Source organism: Procambarus clarkii, chromosome 25, assembly GCF_040958095.1.
Source record: "Procambarus clarkii isolate CNS0578487 chromosome 25, FALCON_Pclarkii_2.0, whole genome shotgun sequence".
Lineage (NCBI taxonomy): Eukaryota > Metazoa > Arthropoda > Malacostraca > Decapoda > Cambaridae > Procambarus > Procambarus clarkii.
Window position 1 is genome coordinate 11368557 of NC_091174.1, and position 16952 is coordinate 11385508.

Below are 16952 nucleotides of genomic sequence, written 5' to 3' on the forward strand. Positions count from 1 at the left end.
TTGCCCATTTGTTTCTGCCTCGTGCGGGAATCGAACCCGCGCCACAGAATTACGAGTCCTGCGCGCTATCCACCAGGCTACGAGGCCTGTGTGTGTGTGTGTGTGTGTGTGTGTGTGTGTGTGTGTGTGTGTGTGTGTGTGAGAGAGAGAGAGAGAGAGAGAGAGAGAGAGAGAGAGAGAGAGAGAGAGAGAGAGAGAGAGAGAGAGAGAGAGAGAGAGAGAGAGAGAGAGAGAGAGACAGACAGACAGAGAGACAGAGAGAGACAGAGACAGAGACAGAGAGAGAGAGAGAGAGAGAGAGACAGAGAGAGAGAGAGAGAGAGAGAGAGAGAGAGAGAGAGAGAGAGAGAGAGAGAGAGAGAGAGAGAGAGAGAGAGAGAGAGAGAGAGAGAGAGAGAGAGAGACAGAGAGAGAGACAGAGAGAGAGAACCAGAGAGAGACAGACAGACAGACAGACAGACAGGTTCCAGCCACAAAGCTGCTCCCGACCCACCTCCTCCACACGGGATAAGGCATCCAGACTGTGCTTCACGACTCTAAAGCCATTCGATGATCTACTACATAATTGTGGCGCGGACGATCCAGTACCTTTATGGGGAATTCAAAACCGCACATCAAGTCACGACTCCATTTTTCACTGCAGTTATCGATTCCCGATTTTGGCGGTCATGGGTGGTGTAATTTGGCGTTACCTGGGCAGTTATTCATCGATATTGACTGACAGCCATGATGGCGGGGCGTGTGGGAGGTGTATAAGGGAAGGTTCCCAGGTCAGAGCTCACGGGGCTCACCATAGCCGGTGCTACTTGGAACTTTTTGTTCCAGGTAGCGAATCTACAACAACCAGGTCAGAGCGACGAGTAGGGTCCAAACCCTGAACTGCATTCAGCATGTCATAATGGGCCTGACGGCTGAGTGGATAACGCTCGGGATTCGTAGTCCTGAGGTTCCGGGTTCGATGCCCGATGGGTACCTGGAAGTTAGACAGCTGCTACGGGCTGCTTCCTGGGGGAGTGTAACAGAAAGGAGGCTGGTTGAGGGACCGGGCCCCGGGGACACTAAGCCCCGAAATCATCACAAGATAACCACAGTACAAATATTGACATAAGAAGCAATTAGATAGTAGAACTCTGTACTATTCACTTTATAATCCGATAGAATAAAGCTAAACAAAAAACAATTATTCCTGGGCCTAGTATAGCACATACATATAATACATTAGGCCTAAGATAGCGTGTAACAGATCTAGGAAAGTTAGCTTAGTTTAGCTTGACTTTGCAACTTAAATACAAAACCTTCCCCGGTTTGTCTAAATTCAATGGTAACGATTTATTTCTAATTGTCCATTACGTCATAAATGTACTATGGTGATGGCCGTTACTATAAGTACTAATTAAACAGGAAGATGGACTGGTGTATCTATCATAATGGTGTACCATTATGTCTCATTAGAGACAATGTCTCATTAGAGACATAATGTCTCATAAGAGACATAATGTCTCATTAGAGACATAATGTCTCATAAGAGACATAATGTCTCATAAGAGACATAATATCTCATAAGACATAATATCTCATAAGAGACATAATGTCTCATAAGAGACATAATGTCTCATAAGAGACATAATGTTACTTATTATTTTGGTTGGGATAGACTATATGGTGGACAGGTGTGGACACTGACGGCATAATGGTGGACAGATGTGCTGGACAGGTGTGTGGTGGCTCTCTCATGTTTCCTTATTGTCACTATTTAGATCAGAAGATTTCATAGAATAATATATTTGGATAATATTTGTCAAGTTCAATAGCAAGTTTTTAAATGTGAATATTGAACCGCGTCCAACACTCTCTCCCCCTCACACACACACACACACACACACACACACACACACACACACACACACACACACACACACACACACACACACACACACACATACACACACACACGAGAAACCATAAGGAGACTCTTGAGTACGCGGCACCGGCATGGAAACACCACTTAAAGACTTTGCCAAACAAAACTAAAAAGCTCCTTGAGATCACACCACAAGTGTTTCCTGAACAATGGCGACTGACTAATAATCAACAGACACCTGGAGACTCAGGCCACCTAAATCACAGAGGTGTCAGGAAACACTTCCGCTTGAGTCTTGAAGAATGGACCAGATGCTGGGGCTAATCCAACACAGGATGTTCAATTTACATATAAGAAACAAAATATATACTCGGGACTGTGCAGGCACATATGTAGGTACATGCCTCAGCTCGGGTCTCATCCACCCCACTCCACCCACCTCTCACCCATACCCACTCCACCCACCTCTCACTCACCCACATACTCACAACACCTCTCCGCCGCCAAACACTAGACCACTCGCCTTCTTATCCCTATCTTTCAACACTTAAATTATTCACCAACTTCACCTCAAGGGCCCAGACGGCCACTTCAAGACGCACCACATCACCTACCCCAAGATACAGAGGGGAGGGTAGAAGGAGGGGGGGAAGAGAGAGAGAGAGAGAGAGAGAGAGAGAGAGAGAGAGAGAGAGAGAGGGGGGGGGGGGGAGGGGAGGGGAGGAAGGGAGAGACAGACATAGACAGATACGGTAATAACTATGGATTCAAAAAGCCAAGTAAATCCTGTCCAATTCCTGAACTGAACATTCAATAAACTCCATTGGCGTGAGCGTATTTACTGAGGACATGAGTAAAGCACCACCACCGTCACGTTGTGATGGTTCACATCCAGAGACGACCCTTCAAGGTCCTGGATGGGTGAGAGTGGGTGAGTACTCACCTGTCAGCACTTCCATAGCTGAGTACTTCCCAAAACTTCCACTTCCCAAAACAGTAGTATTATGATGTAGCTTTAATCAGTTAGCTAGACTGTCTGTATAATGTCTGTCTGTCTGTCTGTCTCTCACACTTCAACCATCCTACATCTCTTGCTTAAAGCATATCTTCATCCCAATCATGTATCCTTCTACGTGTAATGTTTAGCATATTCAAATAATCTACCCACCCCCTCTCTCTCTTCCCGATTGATGATTGATTTGACTGTGGCCGCCGGTGGCGGCTGGTTTATTGTGCACCCCATACTTATCCTGTGAGCGGTAGCGCAAAAAAAATATTACAAAAGGCCACAAAAGGTCTTTATCAGACCTCAACGGTGATTACTACATTAACAATTGCATCTATCCTTCACACCTTATAATTACAATGTCAACTAGTTACAGAGATTGTTCCATTTCAAGAGCTATATATTTACAGTTAATCATCATACATTAATGGTGGGTCATGTCGGTAGTACATAATTGTTTGAGTTATGTACACATTACAGGGGTCACAGTGGAACTGCAGCTCGTTATTAGTCTTCACAAAACACGACTTGTTTCTTAATCTCTTATGTCGTTTATCTATCGGAAGCGAAATATGAAAAAAACAGTGGTTATCTTGAGATGATTTCGGGGCTTTTTAGTGTCCCCGCGGCCCGGTCCTCGACCAGGCCTCCACCCCCAGGAAGCAGCCCGTGACAGCTGACTAACACCCAGGTACCTATTTACTGCTAGGTAACAGAGGCATTCAGGGTGAAAGAAACTTTGCCCATTTGTTTCTGCCTCGTGCGGGAATCGAACCCGCGCCACAGAATCACGAGTCCTGCGCGCTATCCACCAGGCTACGTGCCACCCAGTGAACGGATTTCAGATATTTTATCCTTAGTAATAAAATGGTTTGCCATTTTATACAACGTGAGTTTAGATTTATACTCTGTGATCTTTTACCAAATCACAATTTTTTGTGATTTGGTAAAACACAAATTTGATTGATTTGATTGAGAATCCAGCACAATCAAATTTGATTTGATTGTGCTGGATTCTCCAGCACAATCCCTCAACATTCACCATCACCCATCGTCACATTCAACATCCACTCTACCCATCTCCAATCCACGCACCCCCCCCCTCCTACCCCCCCCCCCCTGCTCCAAATTGTATTGTATTATCTCCCAATGTATTTGGGATATTGGTATCTCTCTCGTACGCATTTAATAATTATATTATTCTCTTATGCTCCCAACTACCCCCCCCCCCTTTCCCTCAACTTAACCCCCTCTCCATCCACCACTACCTCCCTACCCCCCCCCCCCCCCCCCCACAACAGCTTACAAACCAACCATCACCCTTAGGAAATGTACATGTTTATCTCTCAGAATGTTTGGTAATATGTTTATTGTTTGTGATGTGTGTCTATGTATGTATTAACACGATGTACTGAACGGGGTGAGAATAGCTTGAGCTACCTCATCCCTTTGTGTGTATTTTACCTCAATAAACTTATTTCAATTTCAATTTCAACCTTCACCCTCCCCCCCCCCTCCTTCTTCTTGCCGTTTTTATTATTATTATTATTTTCTACCACAGACGTGGCCACACATTTATAATGCTAACCAGAATATATATACATTTTCTTCTGTCCTCCATGGACAGGGTTAGAGATGTGTTAAACATATAGTTCAAGGGTTTATTGAACACTCAACCACAGAAGGTGATTCGGTGCTTTTAAAATGCTAAGCTAACCTACATACGTAAATACATAGATACACAGATTTACGTATGCCCTACATAAAGTGTTCGATGTGTCTTTTACATAGTGTCATTAATGTGCATTTACCTCTTGCCGTGAAAGCAGATGTATTCCGCACTCAGGTTCCCACTCACCGCTAGATGAGCCATGATGTTTGTACGCTTAATATTACCAGCATTTTCCTATATTGCTTTCTGATGCCCAGTCGGTTTGGCACGCAGGCGCGGACCAAATTATAGCTTCCGGGCCCCACTCAGCTGGTCTACCACCCACGTGTACTGTGCGGAGGAATGGAGGAGAGGGAGAGAGAGGAGAAAGAGTGATGGGGGAGTGGGAAGAGTACAAGGGAAGGAGACCAGGGGGGGGGGTAGAAGGGGGGGTTAAGAGGGGGTGGGGTGAGGAGGGGGTGTAAGGAGGGGGGGGGGGTGGAAGCGGGAGAGATTATGAAGGCTGTGATTCACACATCTGGCTACAAGCAGCCACATCCAACAGTCTGGTTGACCAGACCAACCAACCAACAAGGAGGTCAATAACTGATCAGAGACCGGGCCGCAGGGACGGTGATCCTCGGGAATCACCCCAAGGTAAGAAGTGGAGAAGAGAATAGTCAGAAGAGCGTTGGCGGGGGGGGGGGGGGAAGAGGGGGATTGTGAACGCCTCTAGTTAGACACCGTAATGGACACAAGATCATTACTCATCGGAGATTACAGAGTGTGGGGGGGGGGGAGATGTTGTTCCCAGGAATGCCTGACTGCCGCCGTAATAGCGGAGGCGGCAGCCAGCTAGCGTCAGCAAGGCGGACAGCCCGCCTGCTTTCATACCTCTCACTGTATTTCCCACTTCTAAACTTCCCTTCACCTATGCCTCTCCTTCCTCTTTACTCACCCCCCCCCAAAAAAAAAAAAAAAATAAGCCAGCTAGCGCCTCAAGACCTCTGAAGGAGCGGACAACGCAAGTCTTATTCGTTCTATATGTTTAACTGATCTCTAACCCTGTCCGTGGAGGACAGAAGAAAATGTATATATGCTGGTTAGCATTGTAAATGTCTGGCCACGTCTGTGGTAGAAAATAATAATAATAAAAAAAACACATGTACACAAACCACCAAAACTATACAAATAACCATCATAAAAATCACTACAACAATGATCACAACATCAACAACAACCACCACCACAACTACAACCACCCCCCCCCCACCACAACCTCTTATCACCACGACCGTCTCCACCACCACCACCACCACCACTCCTGCCTCCTATCTCCCTCTTCCCTTACAAGGAAAAAACCCCGCGCCTTGTATTCCGCACGACGCTCTCAAAACCTCCATTAAAAAGTTCTTATCACACAAAGTTGGGTTTTTTTCCCCTCAGCGTTCCGCGTGGCGAATATTTCCTGAAATTGTTGTCAAACGCAGTCTTGACCTGGCATAATTTGGCCTAGTTGTGATCGATACTTTTCGTTTACGGTCAAATATATATATATATATATATATATATATATATATATATATATATATATGTCGTACCTAGTAGCCAGAACTCACTTTTCAGCCTACAATGCAAGGCCCGATTTGCCTAATAAGCCAAGTTTTCATGAATTAATATATTTTCTCTAATTTTTTTCTTATGAAATGATAAAGCAACCCATTTCATTATGTAAGAGGTCAATTTATTTTTATTGGAGTTAAAATTAACGTAGATATATGACCGAACCTAACCAACCCTACCTAACCTAACCTAACCTATCTTTATAGGTTAGGTTAGGTTAGGTAGCCGAAAAAGTTAGGTTAGGTTAGGTTAGGTAGGTTAGGTAGTCGAAAAGCAATTAATTCATGAAAACTTGGCTTATTAGGCAAATCGGGCCTTGCATAGTAGGCTCAGAAGTGAGTTCTGGCTACTAGGTACGACATATATATATATATATATATATATATAAATATATATATATATATATATATATATATATATATATATATGTGTGTGTGTGTGTGTGTGTGTGTGTGTGTGTGTGTGTGTGTGTGTGTGTGTGTGTGTGTGTGTGTGTGTGTGTGTGTGTGTGTGTCTGTGTGTGTAAATCACGAAAAATAAACACGTCATTAAAAATGTGACTGTGTCAGACCACGGAGGAAAATTGAAACAGGAAATTCCTTAAGTACTTTCGTATATTAATACAGACTCTTCTGAAGATGTATTAGTATACGAAAGTACTTAAGGAAATTCCTGTTTCAATTTTCCTCCGTGGTCTGACACTGTCATATATATATATATATATATATATATATATATATATATATATATATATATATATATATATATATATATATATATATATATATATATAAAAGTTTGTGAGGGTACCACCTCTGGTGGTACCCTCACACCCTCACCACCTCATATGGTACCACCTCTGGTGGTACCATATATATATATGTTGCTGAATATAACTGAAAAAGTAAGAGTAATAATTCTAATACGAATTTTTTCGATATTTCTTATGTTTTTCTTCACTGTCGGTGGTAATGGAAATATCAACTCTCCAAAATTCATTCTTTATAGATGGCTTGACGCTAAGAAGCGTTTCGCAAGGACTTAATGCATCATTAGTCAATCTTCAGTTCAGGAGGAGATTTGGGGGGGTCAAGATCCTATAATCTGAAGACTTCTTTAAGCATATCAATAAACCCACCTTATTAACTACAACCGCAACATCCTTCCCCAACCACATCCACCCGGAATGACCCCTTCCCCCCTCAGCAAGGATAAAAGTGACCGGTCGGCAATTAATAACGCCAGAGACTGAAACATGCGCCAATTTCAAGACAAAATTCTAAACGAGCAAACCCGTTCATTTCCTATAGTGCCCATAGAAACAATGGGCAGAGTTTCTTTCACCCTATGCCCCTGTTACCTAGCAGTAAAATAGGTACCTGGGTGTTAGTCAGCTGTCACGGGCTGCTTCCTGGGGGTGGAGGCCTGGTCGAGGACCGGGCCGCGGGGACACTAAAAAAGCCCCGAAATCATCTCAAGATAACCTCAAGATAGTCCTCCATCAACTGGTGTGTCTCGCTGGAGTAATTACCAGCTGCCCCAACCTCTGGAGACTGGATGGAGCACGTTGTTGCTGTTTAAGATTCGCTACCTGGAACAAAAGTCCCAAGTAGCACGGGCTATGGTGAGCCCGTAGTAGACTTTTGACTGAAGCGGGTCTTCATTCTCTGGGGCTTGACAAAAACTTGCCTGATGCGGAAACTGTGGACCTTGTATCACTCCCACGGAAAAAGGGGATTCACAAAAGGGCCCCCCCCCCTAAAAAAAAAACAGTGCTTTACATTGTAACAATACATTGTACCTTGCGTTACGTAATACATTGTAACAAAGCGGACACTAAAAAAAAGAAAAATGTCAAAACTCAAGGCTCCCCTCAAAAATGGGGCCTTCAAAAGCCGAGGGCCTTCAAAATTTGAGTGTTCAAAAGCCGAGAGCCTTCAAAATTTGAGTGTTCAAGAGCCAAGGGCCTTCAAAATTTGAGTGTTCAAAAGCCGAGGGCCTTCAAAATTTGAGTGTTCAAAAGCCAAGGGCCTTCAAAATTTGAGTGTTCAAAAGCCAAGGGCCTTCAAAATTTGAGTGTTGAAAACCCGAGGGACTTCAAAATTTGAGCGTTCAAAAGCCGAGGGCCTTCAAAATTTGAGTGTCCAAAAGCCAAGAGCCATCAAGCACCGAGGGGGCTAGAGCCGAAAAGACCCAAAAACCGACTTTTGTTTATAAAAAAGAAGGCAGAAAAACTGGAGCCTTGCCCAATACATCTGTCACCGCCCGTGGAGGCTGCCTCACGGCCAGCTGTTGCTGCTGTCTCTGCAGCCTGTGATGGCAAGCAGGGAAGGGGAAGAATGCTGCTCGCGGAAACATTGTGAGTTTAGACAAGAGGGGGAGGGAGAGATAGGGAGAGGAGGGAGGCAGTGAAAGATAAATACATGGGGTGGGGGAGAGGAAGAAGGAAAGAGAGAGAGAGAGAGAGAGAGAGAGAGAGAGAGAGAGAGAGAGAGAGAGAGAGAGAGAGAGAGAGAGAGAGAGAGAGAGAGAGAGAGAGAGAGAGAGAGAGAGAGAGAGAGCATAAATAATTATCAGTACGATATCATTGTCCATATTACATGATAAAACAGTGCAAAAGTAAATACTCTAAAGTATTGTTAAATTCAATTCCCACTTTTCGCCTTACAGAAACAGGTGTGGAGCCGGCAACAATAAGCCAGATGCAGACACCACAACAAAGACACATCAAAGAGAGAGCCTGTGAAAGCCTCTTCCCAAGACCTGCCACAGACGAGCAGCAATTCCTCTAAGTAGCTAGACCGACACTAGCGTCACCAGCAGGAACCTGAGCGAGAGACGCCCCCGACGGCTCCCTTCCCACTTTCTTCCCTATCGCTGTAATTATCCTTTTTCTCAATGTGTAGACTCGAGTGACTCCCGCTGGGTTTCTTGTCTTCCCAGGGGCTCTAGCAGCCCCTCCAGCATGACCCCTGCTGTTTCTTATCATCCCTGGAGGTATTGTGCCTTCTTGCTCCCCCCTGTGACCTTTCGTGGCTTGGATGCATGCTTTCGGCTGCTTCAGGGTTGACTTGTCAGTCTCCCAACCACAAGGGTGTTTAATGCCCGTCAACTGCTTCATTCCAGCGACCCTTCAGTGACCCCTGAACCCCACTGCATGACACAATATAGGCCTATTTCGCTGTCTCGAGCTGTGACCCGTTATTCGAGGTGCTGTGTCATGCCATGTGTGAAGCGTGGCGTGACCTTGCCTGACCCCGGCCGGCCATCTTGAGCTCGGTGGTCCAAGGAACGCGGCCTCCAGCACTCTCTCACATTATGACAAGCGTTACACTGGAAAAACTCGATCCAAAACCCGACAATGACAACTCCAGAAATAATGAGACGATGTCTAAGTGAATGTCTCGTGTCAGTACATTATTGGCTCTGATAATGGGACAAATTGCCAAATGGTCTCTTTGTATCAACCAGATGTTCAGGATTTGTTCAAGCTTTAATTATTTACACGGCCGACATTAATATTATGGTCTACCTGGAACGACAGGCAACTTTAAACTAAAGAACGGAAGGTAGTAATTATGTTTGAGGCGGCCGGCGATAACAGCTGTGATCCTTATGGTAAGGCACAGGGTCGTGACGCTACTGTCGTGACGGCTCACTCTGGGACAAGTACATTCACACTCTGGATGAGGCTAGATGATGAGGAGGGTGACGGAGGGAAGAGGGGGTGACGGAGGGTGGAGGGGGGGGGGGTGACAGAGGGGGGAGGGAAGCGTTGGAGGGGGGGGGGGTGACCTTAGGAAGGAGGGGGGTGTCAGAGTGTGTGGGGGGGGGTAGGGGGGGTGGCAAGGATGGAAGATGGTGGTCAGACCAGCGCCCCAAGACACGGGGGATGAGAGTGCACATCCCCGCTCACATCTCCAAACGTGTGTCATATCCAGGAAATCACAGATGATATATCAGTCTAAAATTGACTCTACTTATCTAAACACAAGTTTGTAAACACCACTTGCAGCTTGATTAGAAACACGACTTTAAGGTGAAATGCTTTCACGATACCGATTACAATAGTCCACTACGGGCTCACCATAGCCCGTGCTACTTGGGACTTTTTGTTCCAGGTAGCGAATCTTTAACAACAACAATAACCAATTACAGATGACCCAACCCTCCCAGATAAACACCCATACCAGCTCCAGGGCAGCCCGACACGTATTAGTTTTCATTTAATTTCTTGTACGGATATGCTTGTTTCAGCCATATTCAGAACAACACAATTAAGTTGACTGCCGAAAGGCTATTGGCCTACACGAAGCAGCTATTTAAATCTACACAAACTCGTGGATTGCTTGAAGCAATCTATAGATCCAATGTCTGTTATGTTACCTTATAATTTAGTCCATAAATCAACAACCAATACATCAATTGCCGGTGACGAGGGGAAACCCCATCTAGTACACAACCAAGGGAGACCTCCTGGAATACCAGGCAGACCTCCTGGAATACCAGCACCAGGCAGATTTCCTGGAATACCAGGCAGATCTCCTGGAATAGCAGGCAGACCTCCTGGAATACCAGCACCAGGCAGACCTCCTGGAATACCAGCACCAGGCAGACCTCCTGGAATACCATGCAGACCTCCTGGAATACCATGCAGACCTCCTGGAATACCAGGCAGACCTCCTGGAATACCAGGCAGACCTCCTGGAATACCAGCACCAGGCAGACCTCCTGGAATACCATGCAGACCTCCTGGAATACCATGCAGACCTCCTGGAATACCAGGCAGACCTTCTGGAATACCAGGCAGACCTCCTGGAATACCAGGCAAACCTCCTGGAATACCAGGCAGACCTCCTGGAATACCAGGCACACCTTCTGCTAGTTAAAGAGAAGCCAACCACGATTAACGAGGAAGAAGAAAGACATGCGAAGCCTCACCAAGTCATTCTCTGAAGCAACGGAATCTTCGCAGAAATAAACGTACATCGAGACTATTACAGATAGTCGGCCAGGCTCTTCGTGGCACCACAGCCACGGGTGGTGCCTCGGTGCCACATGGCACTTGTTGGCTGCCAATCTGAACAGTCTGGCCCTCACACAACATTCGAGGCAATTCACAATAAGTGGTCGAGATAAACGGGCAGACAAGTTACGGAGGTCCATCCTTCGAAGTCCACCAACTTCGCCTTCGACTTTCATGCAATCGGTTATGAGCTCAAGAGAGAGCGTTTTGGACCAAGTTTCCGCTGCGAGGGGCCATCAGTTCTCTGGAACCTCAACGCTCATGACAGCCTCACTCACCTCTGATCTAGATACCGATACTCCAGGGAGTGTACAGACTTAATGAGATGGAGGGAGGGAGAGAGGGATACGAGGAAAAGGGACGGGGGACAACAGTAAGGGGGAGAGGAAGAGAAGAAGAGAGGAGAGAAAGGGGAACGGGAAGGGAGGTAAGAGGAAGGGGGAAATGGGTAAGATGAAGGGGGAAATGGGTAAACGGGAGGGGGAAATGAATAAGAGGAAATGGGAAAGAGGAAGCGGGAGGGGTAAGAGAACGGGGGTTAATGGGAAAAAGAAAGGGAGGGTAAGAGGGAGGAGGGAAATAGGTAAGGAAGCACTCCATAACTGCTCACCCAGCAGTCATTGAGGACCTGGGAGTAAAACCGATTGACAGGTCGTGTTCCAGGGGCAAAACTTTTAGAGTAAGACCACAGGAAGGAAGACCCTCTCAGCCGGCTAACAGGAGTCAGAAGGCGTCTACTCCTGTATCCAACCAGGTAAACACGCATAAAATAAGCGGAGGAAGAGGTTAATGAACACAGACTGCAGTAAGGGGAGAAAAGGCAGGTCGAACCTAAACCTGAAATACATCCTCATAGGATTATCTGATTTACGGTTACTAGTGAAGGAAGAGGCTCTGGACACCATCCAGATTCCGCACACACTACCGAGGATCCCCCCCCCCCAATGCAGGCGATGAGTCACAATAACGTGGCTGAAGTATGTTGACCAGACCACACACACTAGAAGGTGAAGGGACGACGACGTTTCGGTCCGTCCTGGACCATTCTCAAGTCGATTGTCTCAATCGACTTGAAAATGGTCCAGGACGGACTGAAACGTCGTCGTCCCTTCACCTTCTAGTGTGTGTGGTCTGGTCAACATCCCCCCCCCCCCAACCACTACACACACACACACACACACACACACACACACACACACACACACACACACACACACACACACACACACACACACACACACACACACCTAAGAACAATGAGTGCATACATCAAGAGGGTCGACACTAACCCACTACCCTCCACGGCGCACCACCAAACACAACTTGTCGAATCAAGCACTAATCATCTATAATCAAGCAGTGGTTAGGCGAATGATAACAAGCAAATATAAAATATGAAACAATGAGAATTGTTGATATGATAACGTATATTTGAGTATTGTTAGAGCGTAATGGTATATATTATACTTGCCATGTACTCACAGAGAGAAGATATCACTTGTATTATTTGAATAAGAGTGAGTAATAGTGTATTCACCTACCTGTGTTTGCGAGGGTTGAGCTTCGTCTCTTTGGTCCCGCCTCCAAACTGGTGTACAGGTTCCTGAACCTATTGGGCTCAAATGTAGCCCATCATATCTTCCTTTGAAACTGTGTATGGTGTCAGCCTCCACCACACCACTGCCTAGTGCATTCCATTTGCTAACTACTCTGACACTGAAAACAATTCTTTCTAATGTCTCTGTGGCTCATTTCAAAACTAAGTTTCCACCTGCGTCCCCTTGTTCGTCTTCCACCCGTGATAAATAGTTTGTCTTTGTCCACCCTATCAATTCCTCTGAGAATGTTGTAGGTATTGATCATGTCTCCCCTAACTCTTCTCTTCCAAGGACGTGAGAGTTAATTCCCGTAGCCTTTCGCCGTAACTTATACCTCTCAGCTCGGTGTGTGTGTGTATGTGTAATTACCTAAGTGTAATTACCTTAGTTACAGGATGAGAGCTACGCTCGTGGTGTCCCGTCTTCCTAACACTCTGTCATATAACCCTTTGAAACTACTAACGGTTTTGGCCTCCACCACCTTCTCACTTAACTTGTTCCAACCGTCTACCACTCTGTTTGCAAAAGAAAACTTTATAATATTTTGTCGACATCTTTGCTTCCTTAGCTTGAATCTGTGTCATCATCATCTTCAAGTTGCTGGTTTCAGGAATTCCTCTCTGTCAGTTTGGTCGATTCCTGTTAGTATTTTGTAAGTGATCATATCACCTCTTTTTCTTCTATGTCGCTCTGTTGGCCCGCCTGCGCTCTGTTGGGCTGCAACAGAGCAGGTGCAGATCTCCTGAAATACCAGTCAGACCTCCTGGAATACCATGCAGATCTGGTATACAAGGCAGACCTCCTGGAATACCAGGCAGATCTGGTATACCAGGCAGACCTCCTGGAATACCAGGCAGATCTGGTATACAAGGCAGACCTCCTGGAATACCAGGCAGATCTGGTATACCAGGCAGACCTCCTGGAATAGGAGACCTCCAACAGAGTGGCACAATTGGGAATATTTACCACACAGAAGTTCCTTACCATAATAGTAAGACACTTCCTCAAGCCACAAGCAGGCCCAGGTATCCTGGGGTGGAGGAGGGAGATGAGTAATGTGATACAAAATTGCATGAAATTAACATAATTATACTTTGTAATTACGGTAAATCATTACAATGTTAAGCATCCCTAGTCTCCTCTTCAAAGTTTTCTTACATGATCTCCACTTCCCCTCTGTTTCGCCCCCCCCCCCTTCTGTTTCTTTTCCCCTTATGCTCCTCTCCCCCCTCTGCCTCTCTCCCCCTCTACCTCTCTTCCCCTCTGCCTCTCCTCCTCTCTGCCTCACTCCCATATTTGCATGATATCTATAATGAAACACTGTTCCACTTAAATACAGCACTTGACACAGGATGAGAGACGTGAGTAACAGGGGGTGAGTAACGGCAGCACGTGAACACAACAGCATCGATGGTACACTGAACAAACCACGCTAACTACCGTCCATTCTAACAACCATGGTACTTTGACTAGAATTAATATGGACACAAAGGTACAAAGCCACTGAACAATCCGCGCTAACTACCGCCCATTCTAACAAGCATGGTACTTTGACTAGCATTAACATGGACGGTTAAACTTAATACCCAGACTGAATGATATTTAACAACTTAGGGCCATTGTGGTATCAACAGCAGCAACATTTTACCATCAGTCTTACGGTTTCGAATTAGAGAACCGTAAGAGTGATTTTCCCTCTAAGAACAGAGGGAAAAATGAAAATTTACATATTTCAGACATTTAAGTGAACATGATTTATTTTTAAATTGCTCTCCGGTAATGACTAAACTAGCCAATTTATCCTCTTCACTTCTGAGATTGCTCGTCTAAAGGCATAATATGAAGTTGTTGTAAATTAAATACAGAGACAATGTTCTTAAAAATATCCCAGAAAATTTGAGACTTTTGTCTATAATTGTGAGAGTTAGGGGTAGTATAGCACATGACCTGGTGTTATAGACAATATACACATCACATGACCTGGTGTTATAGACAATATACACATATACAATAATACAAATGTCTTATCACAGACATAGACATTAGGATAAAAAAAACACACACTAGTGTATTTACGTAACGATTTGAACTCTTTCGCACTCTCCTGAGTGCATTATTATCGAGGTTTGAGTACATGGTTAGCACGAAACTTGCATCTTAAAGACTAACATTAGTTGTCGCGACGTAAGTCTCGGCCAGACCATATACTCTGCCATGATTGGGGGGTTGGCATGTTAACAAATGTTAAATTCCATTATCTGGCAGTGTATTCACCTGAGACAGTTAAGTCCTAACTATGCCTGAGTACTAGTGTCCAACCCATCCTTCTCTTCAGATAGTACCTATTCTGACTCACATAGTACCTATTCTGACTCAGATAGTACCTATTCTGACTCAGATAGTACCTATTCTGACAATCATCAATAGTCTGAATTTGTACTTTCTTAGTAGTTTTTAGATAGTAGTATACTGACTAGTAAAGAATTCTTTTAAAATGAAGCTAAAACACAAACTTCTATATTCCTAGGCCTAGTATAGCACACATATGTACTATATTAGGCCTCAGATAGAGTGTATTAGGCCTAGGGAGGTTAGGTTAGTTTAGTTAGTCAAAGCAACACAAGTCAAAAATAGTTTTTCGGTTTGTCTAACTTAATAGTTCAGATTTCTACGTTCTAACTTTCTTTGTACGTCGGTATATAAATATATATATATATATATATATATATATATATATATATATATATATATATATATATATATATATATATATATATATATATATATGAGTGGGATTGGGTGGTTATAAATAGGAGCTGCCACGTATGAGCCAATAGGGCTTCTGCAGTTACCTTTGTTCTTATGTTCCTATTGATAACCACCCAATCCCACTCATATACATATGTCCAATCCACGCTTGAAACAATCACGGGGTCCCACTTCCACCACGTTACGCGGTAATTGGTTCCACAAATCAACAACCCGATCAATCAACCGCGGTCAACTGCCAGGGACCAAAGCAGACATTCCATAGTTTGGATATACCCTATCAGATCTAGGCCTACAGGTAGATGAGAGCTAAGCCTACGCCTATTGATGGATTGGAAATGGCTTCAGGTCAATCACGGCTGGATTTTCCCACACCAGTCTTGGTTCTCTTACCTAATCTGTAATAGCGTGGTGAAAGTGGAAGTTATAAGCAGACGAGGAGTCACAATAACGTGGCTAAAGTATGTTGACCAGACCACACGCTAGAAGGTGAAGGGACGACGACGTTTCAGTCCGTCCTGGACCATTCTCAAGTCGATTGTGGAAATTATAAAACATGATTTGCCTGTTACAAATATGCCGAATTAATATTAAGAGGAGCTTCTTCAGTCATTAACATTGAAGAAGAAGCAAGTGGAAACATAGGAGCACCGAGTACCCAAATGAGCCATAGAGGCATTGGAATGAATTCTATCAGTATCAGAAGTTATATGTAATCCATTATGAAGTAATGTGGTGGAGGGTGACTCCATACACACTTTCAACTATAGATATGACCAAAACCCAAAAAGCAAGGGAACCTGTACACCGGCTAATTACCAGTTGAAAGGCAGGACCAAAGAGCCGGAGCTCGACCCCCTCAAGCACAATTAGGTAATTATGATCCTCAATGGTAAAAGCGAGTGTATAATAGAGTGCATAAAGCCACCTCGAGTTTGAGAAGAAGAATTAAGAGATGAATAACAAATTTGAAAAGCAGTCACAATAGTGTATTTGGAGGCGAGTGATGAACGTGGAGCCTTGAGGATATCTTGAGGATATCTTGAGGTTATCTTGAGGATATCTTGAGGTTATCTTGAGGATATATTGAGGTTATCTTGAGGATATCTTGAGGTTATCTTGAGATGATTTCGAGACTTAGCTTCCCCGCGGTCCTCGACCAGACCTCCTTATAGTTACACACCCCCAGGAAGCAGCCCGTAGCAGCTGACTAACTCCCAGGTACCTATTTACTGCTAGGTAACAGGGGGCATCAGGATGAAAGATACTTGTAGCCCATTTGTCTCCGCCTCCACCGGGGAGGCGGAGGCCATGGAGGAGAGGTTTTCCAGAGTGTAAACACAGCCACGCCTCACAGCTGGTGATGACCTTGCGATTGGTAAATTGTGTTTAGAGTTAGGCAAGCCTCGCCAGGCACG

The 16952-nt window shown here is 44.8% G+C and overlaps 1 protein-coding gene across 1 annotated transcript in view; it reads right to left on the minus strand.

Annotated features, from left to right (window-relative positions):
- rdgA (retinal degeneration A) overlaps positions 1-16952 on the minus strand; it is a 699236-nt gene that overhangs the window by 559120 nt on the left and 123164 nt on the right. The window lies entirely within an intron of this gene.